Genomic DNA, 27,909 nt, shown 5'->3' on the forward strand with positions numbered 1-27,909 from the left:
GAAGTGGGGCAGGAATTGGGTGGGGATTCTGAGGTTGGGTTTGTGTCAATGGGTTTTGGTTACAATTTCTAGAAAGTACAGATTATCCTCTCTGTTCACTTAGATCCTGTGGTCTTCAATACGTTTTCTTGACATAACTTGGGTCTGAGCTCTACTGTGGGAAATTAAGGACATCAGTGTCCCTCCCTGTGATACAAGCTGGGGTGTCAGGGAGGCCGAAGCTGCTAGGGCAGAAGGCAGCGGCTGCAGAGGAAGCAGCATGGAGACTAGTCCAGGAGGCTGGGTGGAAGGACTGGAGGAACTTTCTTCAGAGCCCATGAGCTGCAATCCTCTAGGAAGCTCTGAGACCTAACAGGTGTGACAGCAGATGTGTGTCTGGGGAGGCTAGAGCGGTAAGCTCATCTTACACCCCCTGCTGAAGATCTTAGCTTCCATTTAGGAAATGGGAGGTGGCCAGAGTCTTTTGAGCCAGGTGGCAATATGTCATATTTATATATTATAAAGGAAACCGTGGAGGCAGTGTGGAGAGGTACTGGGCAAGAGAGATGGAAAGTGGTACAGTGTCACCCTTTGCATCCTATGCCAGGCTTCATAAATGCCAGGAACTCAGTTTGGGGCTTCAGATGTCTGGAGTAATTGGTCTGGTGATCTCAAGCTCTCATTTTGGACACCCGGTTATCCAAAGCCCCTACTCCCTCTAAACTCCTCAGCAGAGCAGAGAACAGTTAGCTCATGACTCTAGGTTTGCATTTAACATATTGGTAACCATCACTATTTGAAGCCTTCTAAAACAAAAAGAGTGAAAATACAATCTGTGTGCGCGTGTGTATACGCACGCAAGCCTAGGTGCACGTTGTCTGCCCATGTGTGGGCAACCCCAAATGTGTGTGTGCTGATTGGATCTTACAGCCTGAAACCACAAATGCAGGATGAAGAAGGTGCCAGCCCAGCAGTCAGAATACCTGTGCCTTTATTCTTGCCCTGTGCCAATTAGCCATTCAACTCTGGGTAGATCACAGCTTACCTAGGACTCTCCTGCCTTCTCTGTCAAGTGAAAGTAGGGAGTGAACTAGACTTCTAAGAACCTTATCAGATATAACATTTTTATTTTATAAATAATTCCTTCCATCAGATCTTAGAGCCGGCACACAGTTTACAGGTATTGTGAATTGTTTAAATTATGTGACATGCTATTTATTTTATGTAAGAAAAAAAAAATAACAGAAAAAGAGGGACGACTATATGGGATTTGACTGTGGCAGTTCCATTTTTTAAAATGTTTTCAAAATGTCATGAACAGCACAAAATAATCTAAGCAAACAGCTTCGGTAAAAGGTAAAAGGTAGACCTTTTACCATGGAAACCGTGAGACAATACACGTTGCGCTGTGGAACTGACAGTATGAACATGTAACACACTGTGGGAAAATTTCTGCCTCACAGAAGACTTGGAAAAAATAAGGTCTTTTGGTATCGGCACATGAATAAGGAATGAAGGTCTGAATTCAGAAATAGGATATTACATTCACTTATATTAAAATAAAACAAAGCTTGATAAATGCTAGAGCAAAATATTTCAACAGCAGCAGTATTGAGATTCTGGACCAGATAGTTCTTCATTGTGGAGGCTGTCCTGTGCATTGTAGCATGTTTAGCGATGTCCCTGTTGGCCACAAGCTCAATGCCTATGGCATCGCTTCCCCTTGTCCCCAAATTGTAGAAATTACAAATATCTCTAAATATTATTGAATATTCCCGGGAGAACAAAACTACTCCCACTTGAGAATCACTGTTCTAGAGGCAAGATTTTTTTTTTTTTTTTTTTTTTTTTGCGGTACGCGGGCCTCTCACTGTCGTGGCCTCTCCCGTTGCGGAGCACAGGCTCCGGATGCGCAGGCTCAGCGGCCATGGCTCACGGGCCCAGCCGCTCCGCGGCATGTGGGATCTTCCCGGACCGGGGCACGAACCCGTGTCCCCTGCATCGGCAGGCGGACTCTCAACCACTGCGCCACCAGGGAAGCCCTAGAGTCAAGATTTTTAAAGAGTAAGTAAGCAGAGCATTTAGAGCCAGGCAGACCTGGGTTTGATTCTTAGTTCTGCTGTTTACTAGCTGTTTAACCTCAGAAGAGCCACCTGTCCTTCGGAAGCTTTGGTTTTTTTCATCCGCAAAATGGAGATAATATTGACAGCCTCCCAGTGTAGCGTAAGGATCAACTTAGATAGGATAAAACATTTAAAGGGTCTGGAATATAGGTGCCCAGTGTGGGAAAGCCATGCTAGTGATGAATAGGAAAAATGAGAATGCAAGCCCTACTCTAGGTTAGGAAAAGGCACAAATCACAAGTTGTTGTTTGCATTTATATATGGATACAGGAACCAACATCGCAACACCAAAATGATCACTGCACCTTTAATCACAGGAAAGAAAGCAGAGGTGATATTTACTGTGTACCCACTGGGCATCCAACACTATGCTAACCCCTTTATAGTCGTCACCTTCTTTGGTCTGTCAATGCGTCGTCTTTGTGGTATTCATTTAGGAGACCAGTTTTCAGATGAGATCATTGAGGTTCAGAGAGAGAAAGTATCCCATCCAGAGTCTAACGTCAGATTTGTTCAGTGTCAGAGCCCGTGATTTCACTTTCCCGAAAGATGAGATTGGAGGCCAGGGATACCATCAGTGAAATCATTATGTTTGAATAAGAGGAGCATTAACATGAATTTGAAAGGGGATGACTTTGCCAGCCACGTATCTTGCTTGAACATAAATCGTTATAGCTAAATGAGTTTGTTTCAAGACACTGAGTTACAGGGACCATGATGAGTGTTCAGAGAGGTATGAGACACAGTGTTCGGAATACAGAGCCTGTTTTCCAGCACGGACTCACTGCACGAGCAAAGCTAATGCCATACAGTTAATTTAGTCTAATGTACAATTAAAAATCCAGTTAACTAGATTCTCCTTTGTCAGCTTTCTTCTGCAAAAGCTGTGTCTAAGAGAAATCTTTCTTCCGGTCCTCCCTGGCCCCAATCTTTCACGCCGGTAGAGGAGAGAACCCTGATTCATGGGTCAGAGAATTGGGTTGTATTGCTTTTGAAATATTGGTGCATGGTAAGAGTGGTTTCCAATTACAGCGGACTGAGTGCACAATCACAGCACTGTCCTATTTAAATAACTGCTGAATCGCCAGGGCTGCTTTCCTGTTTCTAGCTCCCTGAACAAGTAAATAATGGAAAGAGACAAAAAAAAAAAAATCAGCATTTGTAATAAATAACCATAAAACCGGGTGTTGGAGCCTCATTTCTTGATCATATTTCCGCCACCACCCCAGCCACTGTTTTCCTAATAGAACTCTGAAATACAAGCTGCCTTTGTATATAAAACTTAGAATGAAAACTTTTGTTTGTGCATTTAGGAATGCTTCCAGCAGCATGTTGCAGTGAGAGATAATACCGACTCTGGAGTCGGACAGACTTAGTGTCCAATCCCAGCTGTTAACAGGCAGCATTGTCAGTGGAAGTATTTCCTACTTTTTGGAGTTTGAATTGCATGGGATTTGAAGTCAGACCAACCTGGTCAGGGAACTGAATATCTGTGAGCATCTGTAAAATGGGTAGGTCATCATACGACTTGCAGGATAAGAATCAGGATAAAGTATATGAAATTGCTAGCATAGTTCCTACTATATAGCAGTCATTTAATAAAGGGACAACTGTTGTTTCATAGTTATCATCCATTTCCTTATTAGACATAAACAGATTATCTTTCAATTTATGTTATAAAATGTACAGAGCTGGTGAAATGCAAGTTATACGGATGGCAGATATACAGATGCGCTTCAAAAGCAGGAGAATTCTTTGCGGACCAGAGGTTGGCCTTCTTTTAGGAATGACACATGGAGTTTGTGAGCTGTGTTATGACACGTGGGTGACAGGGCTTGTTGGTACCCATCATCCAACACTTAATTACTTGGGGGAGATAGAGGAGATAGGAGGGCTGCGTGGGGGGTTGATGGGCATGGGAGCACAGGCTTGCTGCCCGCGTGCCCCAGAGTCACCGAGATAATGGGGATGCTTTTTGGTTTTTGGAGTGTAGCTGATTAACAATGTTGTGACAGTTTCAGGTGCACAGCAAAGCGACTCAGTCATACATGTACATGTATCCATTCTCCCCAAGACTCCCCTCCCAGCCAGGCTGCCACATAACATTGAACAGAGTTTCCTGTGCTATACCGTAGGTCCTTGCTGGATATCCATTTTAAATATAGCAGTGTGGACATGTCAATCCCAAACTCCCTAACTAAGGTAAATGTGCCTTTTTGTTTTATGGGGCTGCGCTGTGTGGCACGCGGGATCTTAGTTCCCTGACCAGGGATTGAACCCATGCCCCCTACGTTGAGAGTGTGGAGTCTTAACCACTGGACCGCCAGGGAAGTCCCATAAGGGGGATGCTCTTTGATGACACCTCCTCTGACTGACAGGCCCAGGGAGGCTGAGGCAGGTATGCTGAGCAGGCGGGAGGATTTAACAAAAGGGTCGCAGAAATCCACTAGTAACCTGATTTAAAGGATTTGGTCCAGGCCAGATGTTTGAATCCCTGCTACATCTTGCCAGCAAGACATCTCCCAGCCTCTGCCTGGGCATCTCAGTGGTGGTGAGGTCACTGCTCCCTCAAGTGATCAGTTGTAAACATGAGAGAAGAAGAGACGTGGAGCCTGGCCACGTCTGCCTGTTTTGCATTCTTAGGTTCTTGTTCTGACCTCTGGGGTCACCCAAAGTCAGTCCATTTTCCCCTTCATGTGAGGCCTTCTAGATCTCGTTGGCACCTGTCATTTCCCCTGCGTCTCACTCAGCATCCGCAGTTGTCTGATGGCTTGTCAAGGCTGTGCTGGAAGTGAAACGTACTTGGAATTACAGTGAAGGGCTGGAGAAGCTGTAACGTTGGGTGGAACTGGATCTGGCTTAGAAACTGGTGATCTCTGTACTTCCCATATGCACCTGAGCACACAGAGATATGTCCTTGTTGGCAGAAAGAGCCTGGGAGGTGGACCTGCATGACCTTGCTCCTGTCACTTGAACTGTCCATGCGTCACTTCCTATGAAACAGGGGTCGTAATATTTCCTAAATTTGCAAAGCTCAAATGAAAAATGTGTGTGACAATACTGTGTACATTGCCAGCCATCTGACACATGATAGTATATACCTAATGACAATGGCTGAAAACATTTCATGGTTATCTCCTTTTTCTTTAATTAGTCCCAGAGAAATTTCCCAGAAGTGTGGCTAACCCAAAGAGTCTCCTCAAATTTTTGCTTTTGCTCTGATATGTTTGTAAAAGGTGTCATGCTGGGTACTCGACCCCGCACACAGACCGCAGGTGGCTTTGTCACTGCCCAGGCCAAATATGGCGTGAAATCATTCAAGCTGGAATTCAGGTCAATCTCCTCCCTTAATGATGAAAAATCCCCACAGATTTTCCATTGGAAACACAAAGAGGGTATGTTTTCTTCCTGTCACTGGCGTGGGCTCATTTTGCTAAATAGTGTTGCTAATTCATCTGTGACAGCTTTGATGTTGACCTGGAAATTGGCTACAGCCCAGCACCAGGCTGTTATCACTTGGTCACCAAGAACTCCTTGACTATGGAGGATAGAATGTTCTGCACAGTCTCATGCTCACACCCAGGTCTTATGCTGGGGGCCGGGGAACAGGGGGCAAAGTCCAGGAGTTCTCAGGTCAATGAGAGACACAGACACAATCACAGTAACCACGAAAGTGCTGGAAGAGAGCTTACACATGATCTGGGAAAGGAGTGACACCTCCTACCCCCAGCCAGGGCAGAGGTTTCTCCTCTCCCCCAGACCCCACCTCGATGACTTGCGTATGCCTCTGTCTCCTGTCACGGCATTTACCCTGTGGCATCTCTGAGTTGATCACATACTCCCGTCGCACAGCGCACCCTCAAAAGCCAGGTCTTCTGATTGGTCTTCTGTGAACAAGCATGGTTTCTGACATAGCAGTCGATAACTGTGCAGTGGATGACGATTGAGATTGAAGAAATAGTTCTTGAAGAAACTTCTGGAAGCTATATCTTAAAGAAATAGAATTTCTATGAGCTCAAAAGCATAGCGATGACGTTCCAGGCGTGAGCACTTTGAGTAAAGGCTGGGAGATGGGACAGCCTGACTCCTTGGGAAAGGCCTGGCTCGGGGGCTGGGATCCGGGCTCACTGTCGTTTGTACTGATAGAACGCCTGTCCTGGGACATTGGGCGTCATTCGGAGCTCATCGATCAACCTGAAACTCTTGGAAGACGTGTGTTGTATGATGCCCTTATGAAGGTGAATTCCCTGAGACTCGAAGTAAAGAAATTGCTAAAGTTCACAGAGCAAAGTGGCTAAACTGGGATTTGGGGTCCCCTGGCTCTGAAGGCCATTGCATCACATCTCTGACAATAAGGCATCTGAGCTGTATTTATTGAGGTTCGCTGTCAACCTGAACTTCATACACTTCTCAACCTGCCTCCCTTAAACATACACATGCCCCACCCTGTACTCTATGCTGAGGGAGTCTTTCTCTGGAAGCTGTTCTCCTCAGTCTCATCTTTCCACAACATATTCTAATTGGAGATTGACTCAACAGAGAACCATTTGGAAACCATTTGGAAACCATTGACTTATGCTCTTTGTTTACACCTAGGGAAGTGAGGACCCGCGTGGGCAGTGCCTGGCTGAGCGCCCCTGAAAGCAAGAAGGGTGAGGGTGAGTGAATCCAAGTTTCCTATTTTGGTTTATTCCAATTACCTGTGCATACAAAGGATTCCGGAGAATGTGTGGTTCCTCTTCAAAGCTGCTACCAAAGAGAGTTTAACAGATGGCAGGTATTTTTAATTGTAGAAATTAAGGACACTCTCCTTAGATGGGGAACCTCATTTTGGAAAAGTGAGTTTGATGTTGACAAAATATCTGACTCCACTCATCTGTTACTACAGTTATTTACAAAGCACCCATGCCTGGTTTCCCCTAGATTCTGTCCTTCAGAGGTATGCAGGTATCAGATCAATCCTGCTCCAGTAGGTCCCAGGCCACACATGCAGAATAAACAACCAAATGAGTGAATAATTTTTGAATACCTCTCTCTGTGGGGGCATAAGATGCAGGGCCGTGGAGGCTGTATAAATCACCCAGGACCTCCTCTGGCCGCCAGGGCCACATTGCCTGCTCTGAGCATCTCCTGTGGGCCCGATACTGTGAAGGGCATTCTCATATTTGTTATCTAATTTAACTAGCTGAGTGACCCTGAGAGATAGAGATTAGTTCCCCTATTTGCAGATGAGTGCAATATGGCATTAAAGGTAACTAAGAGATGCGCATCTCTTAGTGAAAAATCAAGCATCTGGTACCTTTTAGCAGTTTGAAACAGGTGAACAGAAGGTGAAAAGCATTAAGATGGAACAGAGAGTGGAAAAAAGAGTCGGCAGGGGGTTAATTCAACTTCAGTTGGAAATAGGACATCAGGCCACTTCTTAATGCCGCTGCTTCCTTTGGAATCACTGAGACTGTTGTTGCTGTTACCCTGTAATTGCTGATAAAGTTCAAGAGAGAGGTGGTGGTCTGTGTGGTAGGGGGACACAGGGAAGAGGAGTGTGGTGGGGCCGGTCGGGGGCATCACCCCAATGGATTTGACATCTGGCTCTGAGGCCCAGAACCTGGACTTTCTTGGTACAACCACGGACAGCTGACGCTGTGGCCAAACCCTCACTGATGTCCTGAAAGAGTAGCATACAAACAGATGCCAATTTAACCCGGTAATCAGAGATGTCGTTTTTCAAGTAAGAAGGTGGCTGTGTCCTTCATCCGGGGCACCACTTCACCTAATATCAAGGTAATCTGGGAATTTGTAATTGGCAACAAGAGTGCTTGATGAGCTTGGAATTAAAGCAAAAGAAGGTGATCTATATAATCTAGGGCTTGGAAAGCTCTGGCTCGGAGGCTAAATCTGACCCACTGTCTGTTTTTGTCAATAAAGTTTTATTGAACACAGCCATGCCCGCTTATTTACAGGCGGCCCTGGCTGTTTTCGTGTTAGAGCATCAGAGTTGAGTAGTTGCAAGAGAGACCACGTGGCCTGCAAAGCCTACCATATTTACTATCTTGCCCTTTACAGGTAAAGTCTGTCACCCCCTGATCTAGTCCACAGGAGACTTCATGCACCTTATTTCTTGTTTCCGTATCCTGTAATTCTATTTCTCCGGATCTCCCAAATCTCTCTTCCTCTCATTCACACAGCTTTACCTAAGAATCTTGGAGAGCTGCAAATGACGATCTCCAAATCAAAGAAACTTGGGCAAAAAAGGAGGGCTTGACTGACTCATACAGCACATTCAAGGCTGAGTTGGCTTTATAAACATCTAAAATTAGAGACTCTTAAACCACAAACTACTTTTTTATTCTCTGAACCTCTGTTTTTGTTTTGTTTTGTCTTCTGTGTCGCTTTTATTCTCGCCTGCTATAGAGAGGCTACTTCTCATTGGGAGGAGTGACTGCTGGCTGCTGTGGGTCTTCTGTTTTTAATTAATTTTTTATCGGCATATAGTTGATTTACAATGTTGTGTTACTTTCTGCTGTACAGCAAAGTGAGTCAGTTATACATGTGCATATATCCACTCTTTTTTAGATTCTCTTCCCACATGGGTCATTACAGAGTAGTGAACAGCGTTTCCTGTGCTATACAGTAGGTTCTTATTAGTTATCTATTTTATATATAGTAGTGTGTATATGTCAATCCCAATTGCTTTGGGTCTTGATATGTGAAGGGGTTTCCTTCCCCAGCCCAAGGTTGAAAAGTCTTAGCAAAGCCTTCTGATTGGTCCAGCTTTGGTCATGCACCCATTCCTGGGACTGATCACTGTGGCCAATGGTGGAAGTTAGTGAGGAATCATCCTGGGTCCAGTTCGGCTCCTGTGGACGTGGTCTGGTAGCAGAAGAAGGAACACAGCAGATCCAGGGCCTGTGGACGGAGCAGCTTCATCACACTGAGGATGACTCACAACCGATCTCCGCCAGCCCAGCCTTCTTCCTTCAAGCGCTTGGCACATCTCTTCACCCCAACTGCTAATAGTCTCCTCATCTCAACCAGTCCGAGGCCTCCTGGGTACTGCAGCTGGGGGATTGCTAAATGCAATCTGATCGCGTCCCTAAACTTAAGCTTAACACGCTGAGATCATTTCCATCCCCATCCCCTCCCACCATGGTCTAGAGACCAGTAGGAAAACCTCATGACCAGCTCTTGCTTACCAATTTCAATCCTTCTCTTATCACTTCCTCACGCACACCCTTCACTCCAGACATGTAGATCGGGTCCATGTGTAGTTCCTTACACATGTCTGTGAATCACATGCTGCTCTCTGTGCCCAGAATATTCTGCCACCCTTATTCATCTAGTGAACTTCTGACTCCGAGCCTCCTCCTTAAATCCCTGGGATGCCCCAGTGGGATGGAGGCTGCCCTTCAGGCCTCCCACAGCCCTCTGTGCTTCCTGCTGTCACGGGCTGACCACACTGCACCAGAGTTGCCAGAGTTGCACCAGAGTTTGTTGTTGTCTCCATTTACTGTGAGCTCCAGGACAGCAGGCCCACGCCGCGTGTCCCTGTGTGCTCACACGTGGCACCAGGACCGCTGCGGTTATTTGCTGCGTGAAGCACTTCTGCTCCCCAAACTTCCCCAAGGAGATGTCCTCTAGTGACCAACGCCCCTATACACACCAATTTTCTTTTCTCAATTCTTCTTTCTGTGCTCACCATTTATTTAAAACGGCATATTCTTTCTTTCTCTCAAACCTCATTGAATAAGTTCTGGTCAAGTAGCAGCTATGCTGAACCTGGTCTTTTCTGTATTTCCTGGTTCTTGGAGCCAAACGTACCTCGTCTTCATTCCCAAGTACCATCTAGATTCCCAGCTTGACTGGGAAAATAATCTGTTATGGTTTGGTTTGATAAAAGAGATCCCAGTAGTTTGATACACACACACAGAAGTAGGTGTATATCCGTGTAATTATGTAATGTGTGTACACACATTCTGTAATGTACAGATATCACTAATCCTCAGAAATTCCTCAGATCCAGATTGGATATTTCCAGGTGATTCTTCGGAGCTTATTACAAAGCCTAACAGAATTAGAGCCTGGGGACCCCCATTAAAGAGCTGTACATTCTACTTATTTAAACTTTATATGTTTCGAAATTTGAAGAGAATAAGATATGGAATCACAAGTCCAGGATTTGAGTCTTGGCTCTCCCCTCTCCGAGTAATTACAGAGAAATGTTACTTAATTGTCATGAGTCTTTATTTCTGCATTTATATAATAGTTACCTCTCACAGGTTAGGGACCAAATTTAAAAGAGAACATAGAGGGAAGTGATTTATAAACTGTGAAATGCTATAACAATATCGGTTATTACAAATATAGAATACATTTTATTGTTATAACTATATATAAATATATATAACTATTATATTGCTATATATAAATATATATAACTATTATATTGCTATAACAATATCGGTTATTACAAATATAGAATACAAATATATTCTACAAATATGGAAATCTAAGAATTCAAACATGGACTATTTAGCATGGTCTCCACGGGAAATATCCCCAGCACAGTCTGACATTTCCCCCAACGAAGTATGGTGTGGAGCGTCACAGGTGACTTAATTACCTGGTGGATGACAGCTTTAGCAGTGCTTCACAACTGCCGTCTGAGGATTCTGGCAGGTTTCAGACCGAAACCAGACAGGAGCTAACAGATGTGTCTGCCTCTTCCGGGGTCCCATCTCCGGGGACGTGCTGCTGCCGTTCTGCCTTTATCTCGGGTAGTTTGGCCTTGAAATGTGACTGTGCTTTTGTGAAACTCCCCCAATGGAAGCTTTATTATCTTTATTTTTCCTAAGGATGTCCATTTTCCTAGACAACACCATGCTGATCTGCGAGAACAAAGATTCTCTGTGGAGGATTATAGATGCTCTGTGAACAGGAGAGGTGGAGATGTGTTTCTTTTTTTAATATAAATTTATTTATTTATTTATTTATGTATGTCTGCTTTGGGTCTTCATTGCTGCATGCAGGCTTTCTTTGCGGCGAGCGGGGGCTACTCTTCATTGCAGTGCGCGGGCTTCTCGTTGCGGTGGCTTCTCTTGTTACGGAGCAAAGGCTCTAGGTCCGTGGGCTTCAATAGTTGTGTCACACAGCCTTAGTAGTTGTGGCTCACGGGCTCTAGAGTGCAGGCTCAGTAGTTGTGGTGCACAGGCTTAGTTGCTCCAAGGCATGCGGGGTCTTCCTGGCCCAGGGTTCAAACCCGTGTCCCCTGCATTGGCAGGCGGATTCTCAACCACTGTGCCACCAGGGAAGCCCTGAGATGTGGGTTTCTAAGGACTGTGCACATCTCAGATGGAGCCGCCTGACAGGTCCTAACAATGAAGGCAGCTGTTGACAATGAAAAGATCGTGCGACTAGTCATACTGTCTTGTCAGCGATGCTGGGATATTTGTGGAACAGCTCAGAAGACTTCCTTTCCCCCAGTTTGGAAGAAAACCAACTTAAGCACGGTTTGGAAGGAGATAATAGGAAGGAGGTGGTGAGTAAGGAGGTCAGAATTTACCAGATGTCTCTGGGTCTCAACATTTGCTCGTTTGCCTTGATCATATCAGTGTTTATAAATAACTTGTGTTTTTACTTGAGCTTTAGATAGCACTTTAAAATCTACTACACACAGGGTGATACTGGGAGCTAATGATGTGCAAGGTATTCTGGGAAATGTGTGTCCTCTGCCCCCTGCAAATGAGAGTTTTTTCAAGTGACTGTTATTTCCCATTCTGAGCTCCAGCAAGCACTAGGCAGTAGACCCAACACGCACATATGGTCTGTGCCCCATCAATATTAAAAATGCATTAGTCAGTCTAAGTTTTTCTTTTGTATTTTCTAAGACTTGTCAATCACCAATGATTAGATTCTATTTGTAGAGAAAGAACAGCTTTAAAGTGACAAAACCGGAACATTTCTTCAGATCCTGGGAAGGGCTGGCACTTAAAAAAAAAAAACAATGACAACAACATTTCAAGTGAGTTGTCTTGGATGTCTGTCAGATTTGGAGATGCACTGCTCTCTCTGAGTTTGTGCATCCCAGATGGAGTGGTTTCTGTAGGAAAAACAGTCATGGTTATATTCAGGAGAGCTTACTTGGCAAGAAAATTATGATTGAAGTGATGCTATTGTGACATAATGTAGGAGTTTATAATTGCAATTTGTTATGAAACAGTTGACTGAATCCCAAGGATGGGTATTTTAGCGCTCTGTGGAGAAAATGGAAAGAAAGGCGTTGGCAAGGAAGGCTGGGGAGCTCTGAGGAGTCCTGGCTCTTGGTATGTACCTTGGTGAAACCACAGAAGTCCCAGGTCTGCCCCTCAGTCTCATGGGTCTGGTAGCTCAACCTTACCAATGTCCCAGAGTTGACCATATTTGGGAAGTCCAGGTGATACTGAGTAAACTCAGGTATAGAAAGTGGGAACAGTGTAGTTACCGGGAGAAATAGAACTGTCAGGCCAGTCCTTCCTTTTGACTTAATCAGCAAACTCCACAGGAAGGCCAGATTCCCAGCAAGCCTGGCATCAGGAAAAGGCAGATAGTTTCCTGAATAGCGTGTAGCCTCATGCATCCACCTTTACCACGCATAATGCTCATTGTCGCGATGACGGAATCATCCTTTAACTGTCCAATGGGCCACCTTTGGCCCTAGGGGACTGTGGACGGCCCACTCCAGTGTCCGCCTCAGCTGCTCTTCCTTCCCTGGCCTTCTGTTGTTGACATTCTTCCCAATACAATCCCTGCACCTTTCGTTCATTGTGATAACACTTCCAGTTACATTAATATTGGGACCGGGCCAGTCATTTGGCATCTCTTCAGAGTGGTACTCCTCAGATATTTGCTCAGCACTTCTTTAGAGGAGGAGTTGAGCTCTGTGTAGGGGAGGGGCTGGGAGGCCTCCGTGGTTCCAGGCACCTCCTCTCTGGCCCAGCCTTGCCTTTCCCTCCCAGCCAACAGTGCTCAGTAGAAAATTGGATCTAATTTCCCGAAGAGGCAGCTTACAGGTCATCTCTCAATATTATTAGTTGTGTCTGACTTAACATAATAGTCCCTCTAACCATATACTCCTCTATGAAAGAGATTCTACTAGATGAATTTCAGTTTCTTTTAATACGTGCATAGACACACACTTTTTTTTTTTTGGCTGTGGCGGGTCTTCGTTGCTGCGCACAGGCTTTCTCTAGTTGCAGCGAGTGGGGGCTACTCTTCGTTGCGGTGCGCAGTCTTCTCATTGCAGTGGCTTCTCTTGTTGCAAAGCATGGGCTCTAGGCGCGCGGGCTTCAGTAATTGTGGCACATGCGCTCAGTAGTTGTGGCTCGCGGGCTCTAGAGCGCAGGCTCAGTAGTTGTGGTGCATGGGCTTAGTTGCTCCGCGGCATGTGGGATCTTCCCGGAGCAGGGTTTGAACCTGTGTCCCCTGCACTGGCAGGCGGATTCTTAACAGCTGCTCTACCAGGGAAGCCCTGACACACATTTTTTATCTAAGGGTATTTCAGAACATTTTTGAATCAATGCTATAGGCAGCTACCTGCTGACTGGCTCCTGACTCCAACTGAATTCAGAGAGAATTCTTTGCCTAGCCTGGGAACCCTTTGCTCTATTTATGATTTAAAGTGAATAGACTTTGCATATCTCTAAAGCCTGGGGATTTATTTTACTTTTATTTAAAACAATCATTCCATCACTCATTTACCCATCCATGCAGCAAATGTTAGCTGATCACCTTCTAGGATGTGCCCGGCATGAGTTAAATATATAAAGAAGGATAACACACAGTTAGTTCCCCAAGAGCCATGTCTGTGGAGAGAGACAGGTGGTAAACAGATCGTTGTAACTCAGTGTGGTGAGAGCAGCGTGGAGAAATGCCGGGAAACTTGGGAAAACAGAGAAAGGCATCTCACCTGTGAGCCACAGGTGGGCTGGGCTTGGAGAAGCTTCCCAGGAGGGGCTGCTTGAGAAGTAGCATCTTAGAGTAGAAACCTGATCTTACCCATTATGAGCTGAACCCATAGTTTAATTCCAAAGGCAGCATGAGCTCTCTCTTTCCAGTTTTCACCTTGGGGTTTATCCCACTCTTGCCTAAGCACTTCCCACGCTAGAGTGAGAACCACACTGGGTGGCAGAGCTCCTGGATCTAAAAATAACCACTAGTAGATGTCCAGTACTTCATTGTTTATTAAGCAAATCTATGTTCATTATCTCATTTGATTTTCCAAGTAAGCCTCACGGCAGTGATTCTTTGCTGCAGTGATTTTACTCACAGATCACATTTGGCATCGTCCAGAGACACTTTGGATTGTCCTTCGGGGCGCTGGGAGGTTATTACTGGCTTCTATTTGGTAGGGAGATGCTGCTGAACATCCTACACTATACAAGTTATCCCCACAACAAACATTTATCTGACTCGAAACGAGGTTGAGAAACCTTGCCTTGAGATTATCTCCATATTTGAAAAGAGAAACTGAGTTCTGAGGTCTAACTCTATCTATATTAGCTGTGTGATCTTTGGCAAACCATTTACTCATGAGCTCTAATTCTCCTGCTCATAAAATGAATATCTATTTTTAGATTGAATGATCTATAAAATCTTTTCCAGATCTGAGGTCTGTGAGTCCATGGATTCAAATGTAGATTTCAACCAGCAAATAAGCAAACAGAATTTTCCTGCTGCCGAAGTTACCATTGTAATATGCTGGTGCTCAATGCAGTGTTTTATCTGAACAATAAATAAAGGGTTCACTCAACTAGACACTTGGGGGTGCCTTAAATGTATGTGGCTAGGGTGACTTTCCAGAAGGCACCTCTCTCTGCCTCCAGCTTCCCCCACCCCGTCCCTCTCCTCCCCACCAGCAGCAGAAGGTGTGAGTTCAAGGTACCCTTAGGTCCATCTAGAAATTTAACCAGAAGGACAGAATAACCCACGGGATGACAATGTGGTTTCCAGAACTTGTTGAGATGGTTTAAGATTACCTGTGTCCTTCAGAACCCACCCCCTACCTCTTTCCACACAGATTTTCCAAACTCTCCATCACCTGACCACCCACATATCCCACTCTCAGAGACAGGTGACTATGCCATGGTGTTTTGGGAAAGAAGTGTGGAGAGTAGCCTCTTTGAAGTTAAGTCAGTTGCTAAAATACAGTGAAAATAAGAACCTCAGCTCATTGAATTCTTATTGGGTACTTTCTATATAACGACCCTGAAAGATGAGTAGTATTCTTTCTACTTTACGGATACAGAAACCGAGGCTTGGAGAAATTAAATAACTTGCTGTGATTTTTTTTGCTTGTTTGTTTGGTTGGTTTTGGAAGGGAATAATGAAAACTTGACCCATGATTTGAGTGTTAAATTGGAAACTGTTAAATGTATGGTCCAGATGAGATGGAGGGGAGGGTGTTTGTTGAGTAATCTTTACAAGACATTTGATCCATATGTGTAACAGGATTGATGACAGAAAAATACGGTCTTTATAAGCCTAAATTTTCACACTTACAAAATTGAGGTAATGATTCTTGCCTTAGAGGTTGAATGTTATATGTTAAATGCAAATTATGGAGCCTAGAATATAGTAGGTGCTCAACAAATAATGATGGCTATCATTACTGCTGTCTGTTCATTGGTGCAGATGTGATCTCTAATAACTTCAGGGCTGGGAAGAGGCAGATAAATTGGAAGAATGTTGAATTATGATACATGAGGTTGCTCAGCATCAGCAATTTTTATATGTGGGAACTAATTCCACTGAATCCCCCAGCAGGTCTTCTCAGTTCTGCAAATTCATAGGCGTTGCTCCATGAAATTTATGTAGCAAATTCTTATTCAATTGAATTCAGAAATTGAGTCATTTTTTGACCACATTATCTGCCAACTTATTTAACTCCCTTTGTTCCCATTGTAAGTTCATTCTTGAAGGAAATGTTTCATATTCAGATTTGATCAAAATAAATCTAGTTCTTTCTCTGCATTAGGTACTCAGCTAGGCACTGTCATTCATTATTTGGGTTCCCATGGAGAGACTTCCCAGTGGGACTACAAAATTGAGGGCTCTTATTGCTCCTCAACAATTTAATACCCCCTCTGAGAAAGAATCTGACATCAGCTTCTCTCTCCTGTTGCTGCCACAGGAAAAGCAAGAGCCAGTGGAGAGGGAAGGTCTAAGGATGGAAATATTCCCCAGTCTGCCAAAAAGCATTGCCCTCGGTCAACACATAGAGTTAAAGAAAGTTATAACCACTGCCATGAGTGCTTTCCAGTGACAAAGGCAAGGCCTTGCTTTTTACTAGCTAAGAGATGCTTAATGAATCAAAGTGGGTAGAATTAATTTGCACATCTGTACTTATAGTCAGGTGTTTGCAGTTTTCTCAAGAGAAGCTACACAGGATGGAATCATGCTCCCATCCCTAAATCCATGTTCACCCAGAACCTCAGAATATGATCTTATTTGGAAATAAAGTCTTTGAAGGTGTAATTTAAGTGAAGATGAGGTCATATTGGAGTAGGATGGACCCCAAATCCAATATGACTTGTGTCTTTATAAGATAAAGGGAAGACACAGCAACATAAGGGAGATCCTTACATGAGGGCAGAGGCAGAGATTGAAGAGATGCATCTACAAGCCAAAGGATGCCTAGGATTGCTGGAAACCACCAGAAGTTAGGAGAAAGCCATGGTAGGGATCCTTCTTCTGAGTGCTCACAAGACACCAACCCTGGCAACACCTTGTTTTCATACTTCTAGCCCCCAGAACTGTGAAATGATAAATTTCTGTTGGTCCGGCCATCCAATTTTTGATACTTTGTTATAGCAGTCCTGGGAAACTCATACAGAAGTCTTGTTTATAAAACTTCAGTCAAGAACCTTATTGAGGTGCTTTGGAACCAGAAGTAGTTGAACTTTGATGGACCCAATGATCAATCAAAATTCACCATCATAATCTTCTAACAGGTACCATTTTTCTTTAACCTGCCAGGATACCTGCCATACAAAACAATGTCGCAGAAACCTTTGAGTAGAGATTGTTTCATGGATGGAAATTGCCAGTTACTAGAAAGTTATCACAACGTGCTCCCCAGCTTAAAAGTCTCCTTGGGTCTTCATTTAACTGTTGTTTTGCTCTTCAATTGACCTTTGTTCTAAATTGAACTTGAGCAAAAATAATGGGATTTGTTATGACAATAAGATACTGGTCCAGTTTTCTGTTACCAAGAGAATTCAGTTCATAGTGTGAAGAGCGCCATTGGGTCGTGCTGAATGTGTCCCAAGTTATGATTAATGTGTTAAAAGAGAGAAGGTGTTTTAAAGGAGGTGCTTATAGTTGAAATCCTATCCAGCCCCCAAACAACCAAGAAAACATTTCTTATCAGAACCACCATCCTAGTCCTGGACTTCAAGTCTTTGTTCCTTTTGACTCTATAGGAGACACAAAAGAAAACTAAGTCATTTAAAACTCAGTACTGAGGACAAGTAGAACATATATGCAACTTTAGAGTTCTTGAAGGGGGAGTCTGTTAGGAAATTGGCATCTGGGAAGAATGTGGTACAGTTTGGGGACTGGTATTTGGAAAAAGGATGAAAAGTCCAGGACTTGGGTCATTCAAACCCATGGCATCGTCTTTAGACTTTTCTGTGTAGTCAGGTAGACCCTGAGCAGAAATAAGGAATACAGGGAAAGATGAGGAGGTGAGTGCTGGGTTCTCGAAATCACTCTGGTTTCTATCTGAGGAGAGATGTGGAACGTAGATGCGAAGGCTTGGATCTCTAAACATCCCCACTTTTTTCTCATGGTATAGCTGAACTTGATAGTCTTGCCTCCCACTGTTTCATCTCCTGGGATTGTAAATACATGGTGAGCGCGTGTAAAGCATCTTCATACTCAGTTTTTCATTTGATCCCCCTCCACCCTCATACGTACACACAGAAAACTGTGGGTAAGTATCTGTACCATTGTTTTACCTGAGACTCGGAGAAATGAATTTCCCTTAATCACACAGCTAGTAAATAAATGATTTGATATTCAACTATGAATCTGGTTCCAAATCCTAGTTTTTCCAAGTGTACTCTGTCGTCTTGAAAAATCCCTGGAAAGCTACTTCTTTTGACTGCTCTGAAAGGCTGATCAATACAAATCTGATCTCTGGGCTAGTCATGAATACTAATGTAGCACTAGCAAATAACCTAGGGTGGAATCGTGATTTTACTAAAATCTATCAAATTTATATCTTTTCTGTTTTGAGTGTCAACAGACACACGTTTTAATTCCCAAGGAAGTCTCCCTCTTCCTCCAAACAGGCACGTTTCTTTGCAAAGATCTTTTAGGGAATACGGAATAATTTCTACCGACTGTTTCACTGAAGGTGATCACATGGGAACAAGGGATACAACTGTATTACTCTAAATTACCTTGGAGCTGGATACGGCACGTTTCTCCATGTAATTGAACACAGGGTGAAAGCAATGGTGTCACAGATCTGAAAATGTCAAACCAACTTCCAATTGTTGGAACTTGTACTGTTGAACTTCTCTGTAGTAATTTAATTAGTTTAAATAAAACATCATTAATTCAAGGCTTTGGAGGATGCATCCTGGCTCACCACTTTGAGTTGAACAAGTGCTTCATTAACATGAGGTTAACTTCATTAGCAACTAGTGAAGATACTCCAAATAAATGAGATCATGATATTAACCAAAAATACTACTACTGGGTACCAGGCACGCCATATGCATTATTGCCTTTCATTCTCATAAAACGTTATGAAATGAGGTTGGCTCTACTCACATTTCTTTTTAACCAGAGATACTTTAGGTAAGAAACGGCAGGGTTAGGAAAATTTAGAAGTGTGCACAAGAGCCCACAGCTAGTTCCAGAATTCAAACTCTCATTTATCTGACCCAAAGCGCATGCTCTTAACCCAGATATAAGTCCAAATACAGGTTTGCCCTGCTCTCTAAAAGAACAACATTCCTAAAACCTTTCGTAAGCCAAAATGATATAAAGTGAAGAAGCAATTACCTTAGGACACATCTTGCTAAGGAATGCACCAAATAAATCCTGATAAGGATGCTCACAGACACATTTCAAAGCCACGGCAGCTTGATGCTGAGATGCCGCGTGTAGTTCCTGGGGAAGGAGCTTGGCGATGTCCGTCTCCCTGCTTGGACACACTCTGCCTCTACTTGCTGCAAAAACCAACACTGCATGCTGTTTTTGCTTTTCTCCTTTTGTAAAAGTGAAAATCCTCTTCTGATTTCTTTTGGTTAGTGAAACAGGTACTAATGTAGGTCTCTTGTAAGAACAAAGCGCCATAAAGTGAACTTTCGAAAAGCGGTAGATACCTGAGGACTATTGACCTTTTGCTTCCTCCTAAGTGGCTGAAGTGGTAGATTGGGGAGGCATGTGGAATGTTAGAGGCCATGTTACTCACTGCTCAGCCATCATCCAAAAAATATTTATTGAGTAATTATTAAGTGCCAAGCACTCTGCTGTTCGCTGGTGATGCAGAAGTGAATATGACAGATATGATCTCTTATCTCTAGAAGAAAGACACATCCTAAAAGTGATCACACTTAAAATGAACTGAGTGGTGGTAAGTAGTCTAAAGTAAAGAACCAAAGGCTGGAATTTAGAATAGGGTCAGGAAAGATGGGGCATTATCCCTGAGAGGTGACGCTTTTGCTGAAGGATGAGAGAAGCTGGTTGCGTGAAGGGTTGAGGTGGGACGTTGTCTTCAAGGCAGAAAGAACAGCATGTGCAAAGGTCTGGGACCAAAAAGAGTTGGGCATATTCCGGGGACAAAAGAGAGGCTAGCGTGACCAGAGCAGAGTAAGGGTGGGAGAGAGGCTTGACGTGGGATTGAGAGGCAAGCAGAGCCCGGTTCATAGGGACATTATTCTTTCATAAATGAGTCATTTGTGGGTTAATCTTCATTGAGTCTTTCCTCTGCAGCAGGCGTTAGCACTCTTTTTTTTTTGGAAAAGGCTAGGTAGAAAAGGGTTACGGGTCTATGGGCCTGATACAGTCTCTGTCATACATTTTCTTTTTTCCTTTCCCTTCTTTTGGTTAAAACCATTCTTGGCTACCAGGCCATTCAAACACAGGCCAAGAGCTAGATTTGGCTCACAGACCATAGTTTTCTAATCCCTACTCTAGAGAATGGATCTTATTTTCCTGTTTCTTTGTCTGTCAGGTATTTTGGATTATATCCAAATCATTGTGATTTTTAGGTTGTGAAACCCTAGATTCTATTATAGTCTTCTGAAGAACGTTACACCAAACTTCTGGCCTCCAGAAATGTGAGAAAATAAAGTTTTGTTGCTTAAGCATTTAAGCACCTCAGTCAATGTGTTATGGCATCCATAGCAAACTAGCACAAGGCGTGGAGAGAAGGGTTCTACTATTTTTTTCAGTCTGGAAAACTGAGTATAATATTATATACATATATATATATATATATTTAAAGAGAGTAGGTAGCTGGGAGGGAAAAGACAACGAGTTTTAAGGGCATTAATATTCATTAATTGGTCTCTTCATTGATTATATATGGAGACTGACTCAGTCTAGGAACTCAACTGAGGCCAATTCTACAGTTGCCGGCAACATGTAATTTAATGCGTGACACGGCACCTTGCAGGTGATCCGGCCTGATTTGTGCTCCTACTTCATTTTGATCAGGATGAGAAGGAAATTTCACTACTGTAATGTCAGCTCAAGGTTGAAATATTACTGGGCCCTTCTCCCCCTCCAGTGTTTTAATAAAGGTACTACGGCTGATCAGGTGGGAAGCATGCTTAGCAGACCTGCGGCTGCTTTTAACTTACAGAAGTAATTGAGATTTATGAACTCCTTATTAGCTCCTTAAAACAAAATGAGGAACTTGAAATTCCCATCTGTCAAGATTAAGGAGGGAAGAATTTATTTTTCCCTCCTTAATCTTGCCTCTTAAAGTCTTACTTTCATGAAAATGATCCCTTTTCACCTTTCCCCTTTTCTATCACTTGGGAACAATACCCCCATGAAGAGTTAAAAGACGGGTTAGGAGTAGAAAAATGGAAAGCCTGAATCTTTATTTTCAATTCTGCAAATATGTGGAGCATTTAGTATGTGCCAGAAATCCTGCCAGGCTCTAAGGATACAAAGATGACTTAAACAAGGCGCCTGATCTCAGTTCGAAGCAAAGTTCTGACTTCAGTTCATTATGTTTTGCACCTACTACGTGTCCAGAAATTTAGATCATTTTCTCAGCCTTCAAAATTATTCTTCAAGGTAATTTTCAAGAAAGATAAAAATTGCCCAAGGTCAAACAGTGGTGAATGTGATTTGATCCCAGTTCTGCTAGAAGACTGGACTATTCTTTGGTTCAGGCATCACAGATGGCTTCCACGAACCTTTGAACTCTGGTGTCAAGTCAAACCAAGCAGAGTTGGCTGGCTACCGAGAGGCCAGCAGTATTGGAGTTTTGGAAGTTCACCTGGGGAATATGGTGCCTGGTCAGATCTGCAGAGGGCTGTGGTGTGTGTGTGTGTGTGCATGTATGTGTAGGAGATTTTTCTCCAGTCCTGTCTTGCAGTGGATTTTGGTCTTGCCTGTGCAATTTTCCCCTGGAATCTATTTTGTGAAATATAATTGAAATCGAAACGCCAGTGATTTTTAATCATACTCCCAATTTATATCTCAAGTAACCATATGCCAGTGTTCTCAGAGTGTTACAGGGATATGAATTATGCTGAAATTGGATTAGGCAAATACACATTTTCCTTAAAAAATAGATACCCAGAGCAGTAATTTAATTCCACCAACTGTAAAGATTCTCTCAGAAACACCCTGTGTATTTTATCAGCAGCTCAATGTGAATTTTCTTCTGGGCTACTTTCTCTGCTTTTTCATTTTCTTCCAGAATCCACTGTATTTAGCAAACGTTAGCAACTGTAGGAAGTCAATTTATGTCAAAACCATCCCTAAATATAAGGAAATCAGGTTTTCAGAGGAAGCTATCAAGACCCTTCTTCCATTCTCTGATTTCGGGGGAAGCAAAAGAGAACGCAGTTAAGTCCCATTTTCCTTCGAGTAGATTCTTAAGCTATATCACAACTTGAGTATTTAAACAGTTATTAGACCAGAGCTTCAGATCCTAATAGGCTGTGAGACAGGCATTATCTTATTGTTCCATAATAGCATTATCGTGTGTCGAGGACACTAATGTGAGCAAACACTCCTAAAAGGGTGTGCTCATTCCAGGGTATTGTCACTCTTTACATTCTGTTGGCATAATTTCTTGCTACTAACAAAAGCAGAGGTTTAAATATTACGATTCTGATAACATGAATTCCAAGTGTGGGTTTTTTCCCTACACCAGGAAGCAGTTAATTTAATTCTGACACTATCTCCCTGGAGGCAGCTTCAGATCTTACAGGTTAAAGGTTCAGTCTCACAAGACTGCCTCCCCAGTCCCCTGCCCCTTAAGGCACCAATAGCAAAGGGACTGGCTATAAATCAGAGGTTCCCAGACACCCTTTTCAGGTTTGATTACTTTACTCAAGCAGTTCCCCACACCCAGAGAAACATTCTGCATCCTAGACTACCTGTTTATTTTAAAGGATATAACTCAGGAACAGACAGATGGAAGAGATGCATAAGGCAAGGTATGTGGGAAGGGGTGAGGAGTTTCCCAAGTCTCCACCAACCCAGAAGCTCGCAGAACCCCATCGTTTTTGGGTTTTTATGGAGGCTTCATTACATAGGCATGTTGATTAAATCATTGGCCACTGGTGATTAAACTCAACTTCCTCCCTGGAGGTCAGGTGTGGTACTGAAAGTTCCAACCCTCCAATCACATGCTTGGTTCCCCTGGCAACCAGCCATCCTTAGATGTAGTCCAGAAATCACCTCATTAACATAAACTCAGGTGTGGGTAAAAGGGATTTGTTAAGAATATCAAGACACCTTTATCCCTCTTATCACTTAGGAAATTTCTAGAGTTTTAGGAGCTCTGTGCCAGAAACAGAGACAAAGACCAAATACACATTTCTTGTTCTAAATCACAATATCACAAACATATAACAGGAAAAGAAATAATATTGGAGCATAGAGTCTTCTGCAAACAATTCTCCGGGTATCCTCCCTATTGCTTCCGCAGTGACCCTGTGGTGGGCGTGGTTACAGTTGTGGCTTCTGGAACCAGATGGCCTGAGTTCATATCCCTGCCCTACTCCTTCCCAGCTGTGTGACCTTGGCCTAGCTACTTTTTTTTTTAACATCTTTATTGGAGTATAATTGCTTTACAATGGTGTGTTAGTTTCTGCTTTATAACAAAGTGAATCAGTTATACATATACACATATCCCCATATCTCCTCCCTCTTGCATCTCCCTCCCACCCTCCCTATCCCACCCCTCTAGGTGGTCACAAAGCACAGAGCTGATCTCCCTGTGCCATGCGGCTGCTTCCCACTAGCTAGCTATTTTACATTTGGTAGTGTCTATATGTCCATGCCACTCTCTCACTTCATCCCAGCTTACCCTTCCCCCTCCCCGTGTCCTGAAGTCCATTCTCTACGTCTGCGTCTTTATTCCTGTCCTGCCCCTAGGTTCTTGGCCTAGCTACTTAACTTCTCTGTGTCTCAGATTTCTCAACAGTTTGCTGTGAGGATTATATGAACTAACATATGTGAAGTACTTCGAATAATGCCTTGTACATAATATTATTGAACAAATGTTTTCTATTGTCATTGTGGCTCTGTTTAATTGGCTGAGTGTAATTGGTTGTCACAGGCAAAATAATGGTTCCTGGAAGCTGTGACTATTACCTCACATAGCAAAAGGGACTTTGCAGATGGGATTAAGTTAAGGATTCTGAGATGTGGAGATTATCCAGGATAATCTGGGTGGGCCCATTATAATCACAATAATATGGGAAGAGAGGGAGTCGGGAGGGTCAGTTACAGAAGGAAATATGAGGAAAGAAGCAGACGTCAGAGTGTTATGATTGCTGACTTTGAAGGTGGAAGGGGGTGTGAGTCAAGGAAAGCAGGCAGCCTCTAGAAGCTGGAAAAAGTAAGGGAACTGCTTCTCTAGAAATTCTGGAAGGAATGTTGGCAGAACGTTGGCAGAATGTTGACAGAATGGCAGCCCTGCCAACACCTTGATTTACTGAGACTTCTGGTCTCTGGAGCTGTAATATGATGAATAATCAAGATGTATTGTTTAAGCCACTCACTTAGTGCTAACTTGTTACAGCAGCTATAGGAAACTAATACACTAGGCTATTCACAAACGTTCAGTGGTTCCCTGTTGCTTCTAACATGAAACACAGGCTGTATAGCTGAAAGTTCAAGTTTCCTCACGCTATGATTCCTAGGCCACATTTTTTACTGTTCTGTAGCAAAATGTATTCTTTTTCTAACTTGTCTCCTGTCCTACAGTCTCAGTCACCACATATGCATTTTGGGTTTGCCTGGAAAGTTCTTTTTCTCCTCTCCCTACCAAAAAATTATTTTCCATTCTTCAAAGCCAAGATCACATGCTTCCAGAGCCTTTCTAATCCTAGTTGGCCCTTCATCCCGGCTCACAGATATGCACTCAAGGGCCTAGCAATGTGTGGGTCAAGCTGACTGGTAGATAATATTCAAATAGCCAAAGCGTGAGTGGGTTCAACGTCAAACCTCTGTGATCGCCAGCTGGTGCAGATGCATGGGAGCACCTTGCTGACCTCAGGCCTCTGGGATATTCTCAGAGTCTAGGAGTTGAGCCTGAGACTTTGAGCACTTGGCTTTGGAGGCCTGAGGCTTGGGCAGTAGCTCTGCATCCCGGTCCCCACGAGGGTGGCCAGGCTGTTTCTGGGTTCCAGCATCAGATCCCCAAGCTGGTGGCCGGAGCCCCGCTTGCCTGCAGAGGGGACCCCCTACCACCTCCTTCTCCCCCTCCCACGATCCTCTCGACTTACAAAGTTCCAAGTTTTCATTTCACTTTCAAGATCAGATGTATTCACCGAAACATGGTACCTCACACGGATCTAAGCCCTGCCTCCTTCCCAGCTGCCTTTCCCGCCTGTCCTCCCTCCCACCCCACCCCCATGCACTAGGATCCCTTGTGAATGCTCATCTCTGTAAAAGAAACAAAACCATTATGATGTAATTTTAACATGAAAATCACTTCTTTAAATTGAGAGGTTGAGATATGGAAGTGATCACGTTAAAAACATAAAGAATCTTGACTGGTTCATTATAAAATCAGAGGCTTTTTTTGGTAAAGAATGAAAGAGGGTCAGGCTGGGACTGAGAACCTAGTGACCTAGGGATCAGAAACAAGCTGTGATATCAGTTTTAATGGGGATGGGTGCTCCAAAATCATCAGTTCAGCTCAGGGGGTGAATGTAAAGACAACTGAAGAGAGAGGAAAGAATTTACTCAAGGTCACCCAACAGTTAATGTCTAGACCCCTGACTTGGTCCTTAGTTCTCATCTACTTTCCTGTCTACTTACAAAATGACTAATTCGTATTTTCTTTACTTCTATCTGATTCTATCAACTCCCTTCTAGGTGCAGCCAGAAAATGTCTAACAGCATTAGAACTCTAATTTCAGGTACTGACCTTGGAAGAGATAAAGAAATTGCACATAATGAACAGAATCAGATTTCTGTTCAAAATTATAAGCTATGTTAATTTTTTAAAAAGAGACCTTCATAAAGTACATAGAAAATTCTTTCAAATTACTGTCATAAATATAATTATCAAATGTGTATTGTTCTTGTTAAGGAGGTGGTGGTAGAAAGTAACGTGGACTGTCTCTAAACATATTCAAAGTAGATGTACAAAAGAAAAAAAAACAAAGTAGAAGTACAAACACACACACACATTCTGATCAGTAGAGAGAGCAAGGATGCTATTACCTCTACAGAAGTGAACTCCATATTCATGTGGCCTAAGGCAGGGGAATACTCTTTGAGAGAAAAGTTACCTGTAGCAACGCTCCCCAGAGAGATGGCTTCCCTTAGGCTGTTGAGACTCAAGAATCAATGAAGAACTGCAGTGGATATGGGTCTCCACATCTTGGCCCTCTTTGTCAATGTCCTCCCTCTCTTTCTGAAAGTCCAAATTGATTGCATAAAGAGAAATTAATTTTTCAGATTATAAATTCTTCGTCTTCACAAATATGGGTGAAAAGCTGAATACGATGGGAGGTTACCCATCTGTGCCACAGTGAATGTTTTTTAGTAAGATATCCGCAGAAAAATGGTTAAATTTATGCTAATAAGAAAAATAATAAGCTCAGACTCCCTCCTTTCTCAGTGATTTACATTTATGGAAGTTTAACAACCAAACAGATATCTACCCATAAATTATTCCACTGTCGATCCAGTGGAAGTCATCATAAGAGCAGAGAGAGATGGCCTAGGAAAGTCAACTCAGCAAATATTTACTGAACATCTATGAGGAGCTGGGGACTGCTGTCAATTTTGAAGAGACAGAGATGCATAACGTAGAGCGTCTGTTCTCAAGGAGTTCGCTGTGCAAGACTGGAGCGGCAGGTTTTTAATAAATGTTTGTAGAATGAATGAAGGAGATTTCATTGAGGAGTGAGACAGGCACACAATTATGATGCTGTGTGAGGAGACCACTGACCGAGTGCACATAGAGTACAAATATACCACCAAGGAGTGATGGAGTTGAGGGACGATGTGGAGATGGACAACAGGGAAGACTTCGTGGGAAGCTCTGGAGTTACATTGTCAAAGATGAAATCGGGTCTCCAGTGCAGAAAAGGTGAGGTGGAATCAGGAAAATCTTGCCCTTCAGCATCCAAGTCTTCACTAAACACTACCTCTGCTGCTTAGAAGACGATACCTGCTGACAGTCATTGAGGAAACTGCCCTGTCCCCCCATCCATGCTTCTAAAGTGAATACAGCACCCTTTGCCTTTGGCCACATGAAGAAGAAACTCGTGTATGCTTCATCGAAGGAATCACAAGGCTCCACATCTCGTAAACTGCCAATTCCTTGAAAAGTTCCATGTGATCTTTTACCAGTGAATTTATTTGTATGCTCTATTTCCTCCCTGAAGTGTATTGAAGGATATTTTTTTTCCTTATTTCTAGAAGTTTCCAGTCATCACCAGAAGAAACTTATCGGAGATATTTAAACATATGCATCATCTCTTGTCAAGAACCTCTAGTCTCTCGTTAAACTGGTAGTAAACAGACGGGCAAAGCGATAACATAAGAGTAATAATTATCTTTATTACTTTAGTCAAATTAAGTTGTTTTCTACAAAGAAATAAATTATCTTAGTAAAAATTTTAGGGGGAATCTTTCAAATTAAAAACAAATTCAGAACTAAGCCAGTTTTATTTCCTTTGGTAAAGTTTTAACCATGGTGGTTGAGGTTGTGGTGTCTGGATATTATTAATGGAGAATCTGGAATCTTAATATAAGTCCCTAGGAATCCAGAAGGTTGTCAGCAGACTGGGTCAACCTTAAAGAAAGATGTCTTCTGGGCAGTCTTTCCTGACAGTGGAGTCTTCTTAAGGATGTGTCCTCAAGTTGGCTAGTATTTACCGGACTTCCTTGGTGGCGCAGTGGTTAAGAATCCACCTGCAGGGGCTTCCCTGGTGGCGCAGTGGTTGAGAGTCCGCCTGCCAATGCAGGGGACACGGGTTCATGCCCTGGTCCGGGAAGATCCCACATGCCGCGGAGCGGCTGGGCCCGTGAGCCATGGCCGCTGAGCCTGCGCGTCCGGAGCCTGTCCTCCGCAGCGGGAGAGGCCACAGCAGTGAGAGGC

The 27,909-nt window shown here is 43.3% G+C and overlaps 1 protein-coding gene across 1 annotated transcript in view; it reads left to right on the top strand.

Moving 5' to 3' along the window:
• The window catches only part of LOC115846062 (uncharacterized), a 329,078-nt gene that overhangs the window by 70,529 nt on the left and 230,640 nt on the right, over positions 1–27,909 (top strand). Inside the window, exon 3 of the transcript XR_009566173.1 lies at positions 6,699–6,760. The gene's annotated coding sequence lies outside the window, so the exon portion shown is untranslated. The remainder of the gene's footprint in view (positions 1–6,698; positions 6,761–27,909) is intronic.

Source organism: Globicephala melas, chromosome 12 (genome assembly GCF_963455315.2).
Source record: "Globicephala melas chromosome 12, mGloMel1.2, whole genome shotgun sequence".
NCBI classification, from domain to species: Eukaryota; Metazoa; Chordata; class Mammalia; order Artiodactyla; family Delphinidae; genus Globicephala; species Globicephala melas.